The sequence below is a fragment of the Petaurus breviceps genome, unplaced genomic scaffold (assembly GCF_028583685.1).
Source record: "Petaurus breviceps papuanus isolate PSGF00001 unplaced genomic scaffold, PetGlider_PUasm1.0 173, whole genome shotgun sequence".
Lineage (NCBI taxonomy): Eukaryota > Metazoa > Chordata > Mammalia > Diprotodontia > Petauridae > Petaurus > Petaurus breviceps.
In genome coordinates, this window is record NW_027185759.1 from 31,351,890 (window position 1) to 31,365,328 (window position 13,439).

Sequence of the window (13,439 nt, forward strand, 5' to 3'; positions counted from 1 at the left end):
TTTCTTTCTTTCTTTCTTTCTTTCTTTCTTTCTTTCTTTCTCACTCTGAAGCTCATATATTTGACCACAGTAGGTCCCTGCCCAAGCTCCACTTAATGGCTCTATTTTGGGCCCTCCTGGCTTGCAGTGAATATCAGTGGTAACTATTTCCCTTTGAAGCAGCAAGCCTGAGGGTCTTCTCCTCCAAGTTTGAGTTTTTTCTTTTTCTAATTAAAGGGGCCATTCCTTGACACACTTCTACAGGAGGCTTATTCACTGAATGGCATTACCTCATTCTAAATGACTGCCTGAAAAGACCTTAGACTAAAAGGGCCCTAGGGTCTCCCATTGCATCCTGGGTCATTTCCAGTCATCCTGATGAATATCAGGTCACTGGGTCCAGATGGCTCTGGAGGAGAAAGTGAGGCTGGTGACCTTGCACAGCCCTCCCTCCCTCAAATCAAAGTCAACTGCAAGTCATGTCATCATTTTCCATGGTCCTCTTCAAAAACTAAGGACAAACACAACATCAACCTGAAGTAAGAGAAAGAGGTGAGATGGGCACTACAGGCATGGGGAACAGCAAGTACAAAGGCATGGAGATGGGAGATGAGTGTTATATATGAAGTACAGTCAGAGGGCCTATTCAACTGGATTCTAGAATGTCTGGAGGGGGCTAATGTATGGTATTATGAGTCAAACAGATTGGGGCCAAGTTACAAAGTGCATTATCTCATTTAATCACAAAATTATCTGTATGACCTTGAGCAGGTTTTTCTTCTCTTCAGTTTCTACACCTATAAAAGAAGGGTATAAGAAAATGGCAAGAAATTGGCCCAGAGATTTTCTAATTCTTTGATTCTGTATTACGAATAATTGATAGATGATCTTATTCCCAAAGGTGGAGACCATATGATATTCATATTGTACTGGGAGCATGGAGGCAATTGCTTATGACTTAGAGTTTATTTTAAAAAAAATGGAAGTACCAGCCCATAAAAACCAGCTTGCTTGTGTGCAAAAAAATCCATTGGATTTACATTTTATTAGACTAGAATATTCCTTCCTTTGGGCAAATGGAGCACAGCTAATTTCCATGCATTTGTTTATTGACTTGATAGTTCAGAATGATGTTTTTCTCTCATTTTTGCCAGAAACCACCAATTAAAACACTTAAAGTGAGCCCTATTATTCCTGGAAAAAGATAATGCTCAGAAAATAGTCAGACTATGATGTCACCAGCTCCCTTCTAATTAATATGTGTGTGTGCTCGGCTAAACTAAGTTCCTTTAGCATTCAGGGACAACAGCTTCTGTGCAATCATAAATTCCAACCAGGTCCCCAAGGCTATGAATGAACAATTGCATATTTAAGGGGAAAAGGAAAAGAATAGGAAATTATAGCAAGTCACTGGGTTTGTAAAGCTTTGTGTTCTCCAGGATCTGTAGGACTTCAGCCAGATGTGCTCCTAGCTCCCCAGGTGAGCCGGTGAGACAGAGTTTACAGGAACAATCTGTCCATCTTTGCCCACACTACTTGTGATGCCCATTAAGGCTTAGAGTAAGGGTAACATGGAGAGATCTGGATTTCTGTGTGCTGGAAAAAAACAGAAAGGGGTGGGGAACATGCAGCCTTGAGGCCACATGTGGCCCTCTAGGCCCTCAAGTACAGCCCTTTGACTGAATCCAAACTTCCCAGAATAAATCCCCTTCATAAAAGGATTTGTTCTGTAAAACTTGGACTTAGTCAAAAGGCTGTACCCAAGGACCTAGAAGGCTACACATGACCTTGAGGCTGCAGGTTCGCCAGCCCTGGTTCCTTTCCTGACTGTGGGAATAGCCTGTACAAGGGTACCAAGGCGAAGACCCCCATGAGATAGTTACTCTTTTATATTCTGCTCTCCCTTTCTCCCCTTCCTTGTTTTCTCCCTCTATCCTTCGTTTTTCCTCTCCCACTCCTTCCCTGAAGGAACAAGCCAAAGACAAGAAAAATAGTGGTTCATTTGAATGGTGACCCACCTCTGACCTTCTTCTTCATCCCTATTGCAATTATCTCAACCCTCTCCTCCTAAGACCTCTAGGGACTTACATACAACCATGGTTGGCTACCTCTTTGGGACAGTAGAGAATATAACTTCTTCTTTTAAAAAAATTTTGCAGTCATTCCTAATAAAGCTTCATTAAAGCCCCACCATAATGAATCAGTGTGACCTGGGAGTGATGCTGTATCCCACTTGAACACAAGCTGGACAATTCACTTAATCTCTCTACCAATATAGGATCATGGGATTTATATGGAATTATGGTAGAGAAGACTATGGATTTATGGATGGAAAATACTTCAAAGAACTCCCTCATTTTGGAGATGAGGAAACTTATAGCCTCAGTTTCTTCATCTGTAATATGCTTTACTGCTTCTAGAGATCTTTGATCTCATAGATATGGATAATGTCTCCAATGGTGTCATACATGCATCCTCATCCTGTGAGATTCTTGTCTGTGTCTACATCTCAGTTCTCCATAGAGGGTTGCCCAAAATACTGGGCATTATTTATTTCTCACCTACCTCCTTTTCTGATTGTGTATTTTCTAAATACATTCTGTTAGATACTCATACTGTGAAGATGTGATTCAGAAAGTCTGTAAAAATAGGACAACAATCCAAGCACTAACCTATTTCACATATTTCTTATGAGGAAGTCACTTTTCATGACTTGAAGTGCTAGAGAACTATGTTGCTTTTTCATTCAACAATTATCTATTAAGTACCTACTATGTGTCATTCACTGGGCTAGTGCAAAATCTATGTAAATAGAGGCAATGTGGCATGATAGTGAGCTAGTCTGGAAGCTAATAATAGTAAGAATAACAATAATATTTATATAGTTCTTAAAGGTTTGCAAAGAACTATACATTATCTAATTTGAACTTCAGAATAACTATGTGAGTTAGGTACTATTATTATCCCTATTTTACAAATGGGGAAACTGAAGTTGAGAGAGGTCATTTAACTTACCCATCTCTCTAACATCAAGTCAAGTACTGTCTCAACTATTCTGTGTTGTTTAATAGGACCTGGGTTAAAATCCTACCTCTGAAACATATTAACTGTGACACCACAGGTAAGTCACTTCACCTGTCCATGGAGAGAGTCCATACATCTTTTCAATGCCCCCCATCATGGTAAAAGCTTTTGAGAAATGATCTATGTTCAAAAGGGGACTGTAAGAGGAAGTTCATAGGCTATAAGTTGTTAGCTTGCTTCAAGGGAGTGAGTGTCTTTATCAAGAGGTCCCCATATTGATGAAATCACAGGTCTGGACCAATTCTTTAAAAAAGTAAATGGATGGTAGATTCTGGCAGATTCTACTGGGCTGGAAAGGCATAAAGTACAGTTTGTATCTGTCCTTTGAGGACCAGCCCAGTCAAATTTGTCAAACAACACCAAAAAGATGGCTAGCAAGTAACATATGATTTCAGTAACAATTGCATATTGCCCACTAAGATACAGAGTGATTGTAATCCACACTGGGGTTGGAAATATCCATGCTAGTGGACTCACAGCTCCTTGAAGTATTGATAGAAAGAGCTATTGTATGCTTCAAACCTGACTCAATACCGTAGGGATTGCTCTCATTATTTACTGGAATATAAAAAAAGAGTAGTCCCTGAAGTGAAAGACAGCTAAAATCTAGCATTTTTCAGCTGAGAGGCAGTAACTTTCACCTCAGCTAAAATTCAGGTCCCTCTAAACAATAAACAATCTGCTATAAAGGCTTCCCTCCAAGCAATAACTAAATAAACATGGCTCCCAACAAAGAGCGTGCAATGCTGGGAGTCAGGAGTTGGAGTAAATAACTTGATGCATTTTCCCTTTAATTTCTTCTCTCAGGAATAAAAAGTGCTGCCCCCTGAAAGTGCCACAACTTCTACAAGTTAGCACAAACCATAGGATTTAGAGCCAGAGAGGACCTCTGAATTAATCTAGTGCAAAGCTATCATTTTACAGATGAGGAAACAGGCTCATTGAAATAAAGTGCTTTGTCTAAGGTCCATTGGGTAGTAAGCAGCAAAGGTGGGATTTGAACCCATGCCCTGACTTCAGGTTCACTGACTCCATCAGTGTGGGTGCTCCTTCTAACAAAACGGATTGTCGCCTGTCCAGGTCTTTGTACACAGTCATCATGGATTGCTGTGATTGACAACATCCAGCATTTCACCAGTGAAGGCACTGTTCTGCCTCCAGATGGAAGAGTGGAGACTCAGGGACTGAGATTTCCTGATAGTTTTTTCCTTGACTGAGAATCTTGTAGTTCCTCCTTAGCCCCTTAAAAAAAATGAGGAATAGAGGCATTTGAGAAATGAAATCACTTGTCTGAGAAGACACAAATAGTAGTACTAGGATGAGAAATAGTGTGGTACAGTGGGAATATCAGTGGCTCTGGAGTCATTTGGCCTAGATTTAAATCTTGCTTCTGATGCTTGTTACCTTTGTGACCTTGGACAAGTCACTTAACTTGTTTCCTAATATGCAAAAGTGGGAAGCTGTATCAGATAGCCTCTGAGGTCCCTTCAACCCCTTGATCTATGACCCTACAATTCACTGCCTTGGGTTCAGATCCTGGCTTTGCCAGAACCAGGATCTCTGCCTCAAACCTTATGGACCTCACTCAGTTTCCTCACCTGTAAAATAAGAAGATTGGGTTATATAACCTAGATATTCCCTTCTTGCTCTAAATCCAGACTTCTATGATGTATATTATTATATAAAATAAGTTAAACTAAAGTAGATTTGCTCAGAGACACCTTTTCAAAATGAAATAGGTGTGTGTGTGTGTGTGTGTGTGTGTGTGTGTGTGTGCATGTATGTGAAAGACAATGAGGTATGTAGAGTGCTGGCCATGAAATCAAGAAAACTTGTGCTCAGATCTGACCTCTGACTTCATAGCTGGGTGACTACAGACAAATCCCTTCACTACTCTGAATCTCAGTTTCCTCATCAATAAAGTGAATGGCTTGAATTAGAGGACCTGGAAGGTTCTTTCCAGCATTAAATCTATCACCTTAGGAACCTAATGCCCTTGATCACAGTATGCTGCCTTGATTATTTCTCTTGAAAGTAGATAATCCTTATTAGCTCTTCAAGAAGATGAACAATAGGACATCAGTGAAGGATGATAATACAACAGAATATTGTGACTTGTTTGTTTCATGTCCAGGACAGTTTTCTATAATACTGACAATCACATTGTCATCTTTATTGTAAAAGAACAGCCACCTGAGTAACAACACATTGGTCTGTATTGGAGAACACAATATAGAATGCCTCCTGACTCCCCGAGGATCGATAATGATGATGATGATGACAAAGATACTAATAACTCATGATTGTATCATTTTAAGTGTGTTCCTCACAACAACTCATTGAGGTATGCTTGTTGGGTTGAGGGAGTTAGCTAATGTCTATGGATTGTGTATCAAAGATTGCACAAGCTGAGAGGCATAGGATCAGACAGACTGCCAGGATATGTGACTAATGGAGCACCCTACTTAAATTTGTGCTCATGGTTCTATCTGCTCACACCCAGAGAGAGTTAAGGACATGACATGACATGGTTAAGGTGCTTTGGACACTTACCTAAGCTAAACTAGATTTTTTGGTTAAATTAATTGCCTCTAATTACATTCTTGGGTGCAACACAAGGCAGGGAGGAGTTGGGTAAGAGAAGCAATGCAAGTAAGGACATACAAGAGAGATGTCTAGCTCTAGTTCTGCAAATCTAGTGTCCTAGGGCCTGAAAAGGGGTTGGATTGGTTGGGTGGCAAGAGTGAGGACAAGATAGCTTGTGTCTTCTGTCACCATTCATGAGTAGTCAAGATACTGAGAAGGAGGTGCCCAGCAAATTGGGTGGATCCCCCATGAAGGATGTATGGGGGAATATGCACAAAAGTGGTATAGCATGGGCAAACATGGATAGATCAGGCTTTGCATTGTTGAATCCATAGCAGAGAGATAATAGAACTATTGGGATATCTGTGTTTTTATGGCTTAGAAGATGAAGGGAAAGCTTTTCATTAAGTGGTAGTGACATTTCTTCCTAACTAATTCCCACTGAGAAAATGAAGATTTTTTTTATTTCTTATATAAAGGTTATTATCATGGTGGAGACATTTTTGCAGGTTGAGTCAATGTATTTGGGAGGTTTGAATTCACATACTCTTAAGCATCACAGTGAGGGGGTGTATAAATCACACCAAAGCCAGCACATAACATACCCTCGATTAAACCAGAACTTTACTAATGAGAATCAAAACCATGGGAATTCCTCCTTCCCCCACATGCCACTCAGAAGGATGAGGTAAATATCAAAACAAGCTCCTGTTTTAGTAAAACAGCAATAGGACTTACTAAGTATATTTAGGCCTCAGAGTACATTCAATACAATCTCCTGCATCTTTTCCATCTGCATACCTCAGCAATTAACATGGATGTTCAAAACAATGACCCTAAGGCACCACAAAAGCCTCAATCACCACAGAGTCTGTTAGGTACCCTACACTGACTGACTAAGGAAGGAAAATAGACTTAAGTATATTCAAAAGATGTGCAAAAAAGTCAAAACAAATATCCTGTTTAATTTAAACAGACAATTCCTTCAATCAGTGTTCCCTGATCATTCTAGTTAAATAAAACTTAATAGTCTGATTTTATCTTGGAAGGGTTTGAATTCATAGAGAAACGATTAGCTCAGTAGGCACTGAAGCAAATGCTTATTTGCCTGCTAAAAGGTTACCAGCAAACCCTTCCTTCTGAGTCTAACTTGACATTTCCCAGCAAGTCTGGATACCTATGACACACCCAGCAAGTGGTCTTCCAGTCTCTAGTGGGGGAGATTCCATTACCTTCCAAGGTAGCCCATTTCCTTTTGGGCAGCTCTAATTGTTAGGAAACATAGATCTCCATTTGCTTTTCTAGAACTTCCATCCATGGCTCCCATGTAAACCCTACTGAACCTACCAAAGCCCCTTTACATATAACAGCCCCTTTCAATATTTAAATGGAACCAATTTCCCCTCCTCCTCATTTTCTCATCCTCAAACTAAATGTTTACAATTTCTTCAGCTAATCTCCATCTGTGGCATGATCTTCAGGTCTCTAGTCATCTCAGTTGCCGTCCTCTGCACTCCTTTTCAGCGTTTCAGAGTTATTCCTACAATATAGCACACAAAATCAAACACAGCACTCCAGGGGTGGCAGAGTGTAGTGCTCGTTACTTCTCTTATTTATTTTATTTATGTCATCTCATCATAGCTTAGGATTGCATTAGCTTCTGTGCCTTCCAAGTCACACTGTTGACTCATTAAATTTGTGGTCCACTAAAACTCGGATATTTTTCACATATGAGGAGGATAGACTAGACAATGTCTAAGATTACTTTAGTTATAAATCTCTAATTCCACCAGATTTGGGTTCTGTTACTTGTTGTGACTTTGAAAAAGAAAAGAAGAAAGAAAAAGAAGACAGGAAGGAAAGAATAAGGGAAGAAAAAGAAAGGACAGAAAGGAGGAAGAAGGTAAGAGAGAGAGAAGGAAGAAAAAGAAGGTAGTAAAGAAGGGAGAGAATGATGAGAGGAAAGCATGCCTCAGTCTCTTGAATTCACCCTCTCAGCAGCTCAAAGCTTCCCTGCTTAAACTATGTTCCAGAAAATTGTTCTAATAATTTCTATTCTACTCATAGCATCAGAAATAAACTTTTAAAAAGTGCCACTATCCCACCCACACACAATTGCTTAGTACAAAGAATCAGATGATTTGGATCCCAAGTCCTAGTTCTGATGGTGTGTAAATCTAGGCAGTCACTTATCCTCTTGTAAAGTGAGAACATAATACTTGCCCTGTTCCATAGGTTTGTTGGGGGGAAATGCTCTGTAATCCTTAACTAGCAGCATAACTGTAAGTTATTAGGAAGAAAACAACGTAGAAACAAATGAAAGGGAAATAATACAAATAAGTAATAATGAAAACCCCTGGTTTTCAGTGACTATTATGTGGAGACCTCATCCTGTATTTGTCCATTTGCCTCAGTGACTGACTCAAAACCACAGAATATTTATCATCATAACATCTCAAGCTGCTTGAACGATGGAGAAGCTCACCAAACACATAGGAAACAGAAAACAGTCGCAGCTTCTCCTTCCTTATCCCCCAAGTTACATCAGTCAGATCTCAGAGTGATACTCATTCCTGGCTTCTCCTCCCAGGGAAGCAAGAAAGCTCCCTCCCAAGAGTCTCTGAGGGGGGACTTGAAGCACGGTGGCAAGCGGAGTGGGCCTTATCAGAGCATCAGGTCCCCTAGCCCTGACGGCCAAGGAGAAAAGACCTAGTGGAACCAGTTTACGCGGCATCTCCCTCGTGTTCGTTCGTTCGTTTGTTTTTTAAACGCAGTTTCTATTTCAGGGGAGCCTCTCATCCTCTATTTAAGGAGTGCTGACCATCCCTGAGGATAAGAGTTCTCCCGGGTAGAAGTTTCAGCACCTAGGACAGCAGCCCCTCCCTTCTGGGCACTCTGCAGCCCAGGCAGGCAACCTCACTAAAGCCAAACCTTTGCTAACCTATTCCCCGGACTCAGCACCTGCTTCAACCCTCCTAGCACACAAGAGTGGGGACACCTTCTCCCCTCTTCCCCATTGGTTACTAACGAGGGCTCTTGCCCAGAGACTACGACTCCCTATCCATCTAGGGTCAGATGCTGGCGCTTCCTCTTCTCCCTCCCTAGGGCTGATTAGAGCTGTGACGCTCAGTCCCTTTGCGTTACGCAGCTCCAGACATCAATGAACCTCGCTCGGGTCCCCAGGGAGGGAGCCGGGAGAGAGCCGATACCCTGTTCAGAATGCTGCCTCCGCCTTCGCGGCAACGTCCTTTGCGTTTGATAGCACAGGGTTTTCTCTCATCAAATGGATTATCTTTTGGGTGCTCAGAGTGGAACGGGAAGGGGGGGGGGGGACGTGGTGAAAGAGGTGGTGGTGGGTATGGGTGAGTGACGCTGCCCCTAACATGGCCCCCGCCTCCAGGTTTAATTGGTGTCCTATTTGCTTGTAGGAGGGAGAGGGATGTACTGGAGAAATCCTCTGAGAATAAGTCCTTTAGCTGTAGCAGATATGGGGAAAACGAGGGATCAAGACACTTTTTCTAACATGTCTTTCTTCTTCGCTTCCCCCGCCCCCACTCTCCCCTCGCCCAGACCATTGCCTGGTCAGACCATTGCCTTCCCCACCCCCACCCCGCCCCCTTTGGCCGGGTCCTGAGGAGGTGAGCAGTGGAGCCAGGCCAGGTCAGCTCCGGTTCCCTTTGAAGAGTTTGCTCTAGAAAGAGGGCAAACTCGTCCCCTTCCTAGGTCTTCCCTCTTTTTGGGATGTAGCTGGAGAAGGGCCCCTTCCTTCCTTTTATGTTGTGTCTGTTCTATGGCCAGAGGAAGGAGCAGAGCGCAGAGGGGTGAGGGAGGGAGGGAGGAGGGGGAAGGTGAGGGCGAAGAGAAGGCTGAGGCTTGCCGGCCGAAGAGGTGGGGAGAGATGGGGAGGAAGCCCTCACTCTTCTGCCTCCATCCTTCCGCCTCTTGGCTTCCAGGCGGCGCCGGCTTAGTGCCTGAAGAGCTTGGTTAGCAAGGGTAGATCCCCTAAGCAAGAGCCTCCCGTACCCTACAACGCCGACAACGTCCAGGAGATTTTCCAAGGCGGAGGATCAGAGATCTGCCCCCCGCCCCCAAGTACCTCTGCCCCCAGGGGATCCCTCCCAAGCTAGAGCAGTAGAGCTTACAGCCTCCGCGCCATGTTCCCCCTCCCCGCCTTCCTTTCCCACCGTTCCTCTGGTTAATTCAGGAAGAGGCTGGGAGAGAGGAATCAAGGGGTAGAGGGTTCGATGGAGGTGGAGAATCAGAGGGTAGGGGTGGGAACCCAGGCGTCCGAGAAGGAGAAGGCTTACTCACCTGGTCGGAGGATGTAGGAGGTGGCGGACCAGAAACTGGGACCGGATCTACAAAGCTGCACCTGCCCTACTGGTTTCGGTGTATCTGATGTTTGTGTGTATGGGGGTAAGTGCAGGGCTGCGGGTTATGGGAGCAGAAGGCAGGAGGTGGTGGCTGCCTCCGCCGCCACCGCCACGGCCACCACCGAAAGCTGCCTCTCAATTATTCAGACCGCTTTCCCTCCCCCTTGCAGCCAGGCGATCCTCCCTCCCTCTCTCCCGCTCCCTCTGTTTCTCCGCCTCCCTTCCGTCACGTGGCTAGCCCAGCCCCATGCATTATTTAGCTAGAGCCTTTCACCGACGCCCCCATGAAACTGTCATTGCTGCCTGTTCTCCCCATCCTAGTCAGGTCCCCCCTCCTTGTACCCCGCCTCCCTGCGTTGTGGTTGACACCACGGCGTCCCAGGGTAAGGCAGCTCTGACTCCACCATAGTGGTGGTGCAGTGTTTGGGATGGGGAGGAGGTAGCTGGAAATGGGAGCCGTTTCTCGTCCTGGGAGAGCAGGACAGGGTTATGCAGCATCTGTGCAGAAGGGAACTATTCTCTGTTCTTCATAAAAACCATTTGTCAATCTCCTGATTGCTTGTGTCGGGGCTAATTTTGGACCTGGCCGAAGAGAATTCCCAGGGGCCAGTCATTAGCCACTAGGACCTTACACAAAAAATAAAGAACAGAATTCAAGATCCTAAAGGAATGGGGAATTCAGAGGAGATAGTCCGACTTTTACATGAAAAACAATCTCCTCTCCCACACGTCCAACAAGTCGTCATCCAACTTTTGCTTGAAGACTTCCATTGAGAGGAAAGCCCCAAACTCCTGAGGCAGCTCATTCAGCTTTTGGACAGGCTCAAATGCTTAGCAAGGTTTTTCAGACGTGGAACATAAATCTGCCTGTAGGCAGCTCCCACCCTTTGCTCCTACTTCTGATGTCTGGGAAGTATATGAAACAAGACTAATCAATCATTTCTTGTAATAGTCCTTCAAATTCTCCAGGACAGTTTTTATGTCTTCTCCAAGTCTTTTCTTCCCCAGTCTAAACATTCTAGTTCCTTCAACTTATCCTTGTGCATGTTCTCCAGTCTTCTCACCATTCCTATACATCTTCCATTTCCCTCATCATCACAGGACAGGGGAAAGGCAGGGAAACTCTAGCAGAAACCACAGGAGACTTTGCTGATCTGAAGAGCTCAGTTTCTCTTTTTTACCCTTTCCCCATTCCAACTCCGATTTCCTCCAATTAAAGCACATTCTTTTTCTTTCCCCTCCACCCATCTTCCCCCTCCACAGCCAAACTTGTTCTTAGGAAAATATCTGATGAATCTAAGCCATTTACACCTTATTGGAGATGCTGAGTTATGTCTCCCATGGGATATTTGTATTTTAAACCTGAGCTCTAATTGTGGGATGACAAATTTTGTCCTCCATTAAAGAGATTTCCAAAATTAGCCTGAAGGGGTGTGTGTGCCCCTGTGCTCATACAGTAATTTTTAATTTGAGTCCTTCTTTTCTTTTCTGTCATATACATAGGTGGTCACTACTCATCCCACTTAGAAATATAGGCTAGATCATAGAATGATGATGTCTGTATTCGTTTTCTGCCAATGTCCTATCACAATAGTAATAATAATAGCTGATTTTTATATAATGCCTTAAGGTTTGTAGAACACTTCATATACATGATCTCATTTGAACTTCACAATATTCTCATGTATTATTATATAACATATAATAATTATAGGTATTATTAAGTGTTTCCTCTCCCCAATTTGAAATATGAAGAAACAAGACTCAGATCTAAGACCGTATAATTAGTATCAAAGGTAAGATTCTAATCAACTTCTCTCTGATTGGCAAATCTGCTGCTCTTTCCCCTATACTGTCCACTTCAAGAATCTAGACACCATTTTATCAAACAGGATGACCAATCACAGAGGCTTCACCATGTAGAGAAGAGAACAATCAATCACCAAGCATTAGTTAAGTTCTTGATACATAAAAGCCATTGTGGCAAGCACTGGGGATGCAAGGACCCAAGTCAAAAAGTCCTTGTCATGAATGAGTTCTCATTTTATCAGGGGTTAGAATATGCACCTATATCAGCATATTATACCCCCCCCCCTTCTCTTTCTCTCTGTCTCACACACACACACACACACACAATCAATATGAAATAGTTTGGAGAGGGAAGCCAGACAGATCAAGACAGATGGGAGGAGGAATGAAAAAGATGTTTTATGTTGGTGATCTCTGACCTTAATTTTAAAGAAAATTGGGGATTCCAAGAAGTGGATGTGAAGGAGCAAATTACAGGCATTGGGGATAGTCTGTGAAAGGCAGTGTCAAGGAGACTGGAGATGGGGTGAGTAAGCCAGTATGGCTGGATTGTAGAGTGAGTGCTGAAGTTTTATGTGTAAGAAGATGGGAATGGTAGAAAGGAACCAGGGTATGAAGAAATTTAAGTGCCAAGTATTGAAGTTTATAATCAATGTTAGATGAAATAGGGAGCCACTGACATTTGTTGAATGGGAAAAGGGTGTGTGTGTGTGTGTGTGTGTGTGTGTATGAGAGGGGGGGGGGAGGGAGCGAGAGAGGGAGGGAGGGAGAGAGATGTCTACACCTGTGGTTTTCAGGAAATCATTTTGACAGTTCAGGTAGAATGGATTGGCATGGAGGGAGACAATTGATGTAGGGAGATGAATTAGAAGCTTGTTGCAATAATTCAGATGAGAGGCGATGAGGGCCTCAGCTAGAGTGGTGGCAGCTGTGTGAGTGGAGAGAAGGAACATCTCTAAGAGACGTGGAGTTGGATACAGAAAGATTTGGCAATTGATTGAAGGGGTGAAGTGATTGAAAGTGAGGAGTCAAGGATGGTATCTAGATGATGAATCTGATTGGAAGGTTGGTTGAATCTTTTACAGTACAAGAGATGTTTAGAAGAGGAATAGATTTGGATGGAAAGAGAATGAGGTCTGTTCTGAGCTCTGGGTTTGAATTCAGAGGAACTGTACTCACAACTTAGCTCTTCTACCTGCTACTTGTGTGACTTTAGACAAGTTATTTCAAATCTCTCTGTGCCTCAATTTTTTCATCAGTAAAATAGGTGAAGTACAACTCTAAAGCCCAACATCCCTTGATTTCATTGAATTGTAGAGTCACATAGGATACCTGAATTTGAAAACAAACAAACCTCTGAAACAATTTAGCCCAATCTGCATATGAAAAAGAATGATTTCTTAACATATTTGATAACAGGGCACTTCCATGAAGGGAAAACCACTACTTCCCATGGAAGCTCATATCAGTCTTTAGTAATTCAAATTATTAAGAAACTTTTCCTTACACCAAACTTGATTTTTCCTGTCTATAATTATCTGACTTCCAGTTCTGCCCTCTGAGGTAAAATAAAACAAATCTAGTCCTTTTCCTACATAACAGCCCTTC

The 13,439-nt window shown here is 42.9% G+C and overlaps 1 protein-coding gene across 1 annotated transcript in view; it reads right to left on the bottom strand.

Annotated features, from left to right (window-relative positions):
- The window catches only part of SLC7A14 (solute carrier family 7 member 14), a 148,502-nt gene extending 138,328 nt beyond the window's left edge, over positions 1 to 10,174 (bottom strand). Inside the window, exon 1 of the mRNA XM_069083576.1 lies at positions 9,961 to 10,174. The gene's annotated coding sequence lies outside the window, so the exon portion shown is untranslated. The remainder of the gene's footprint in view (positions 1 to 9,960) is intronic.
- Between the last annotated feature and the right edge of the window lie 3,265 nt (positions 10,175 to 13,439).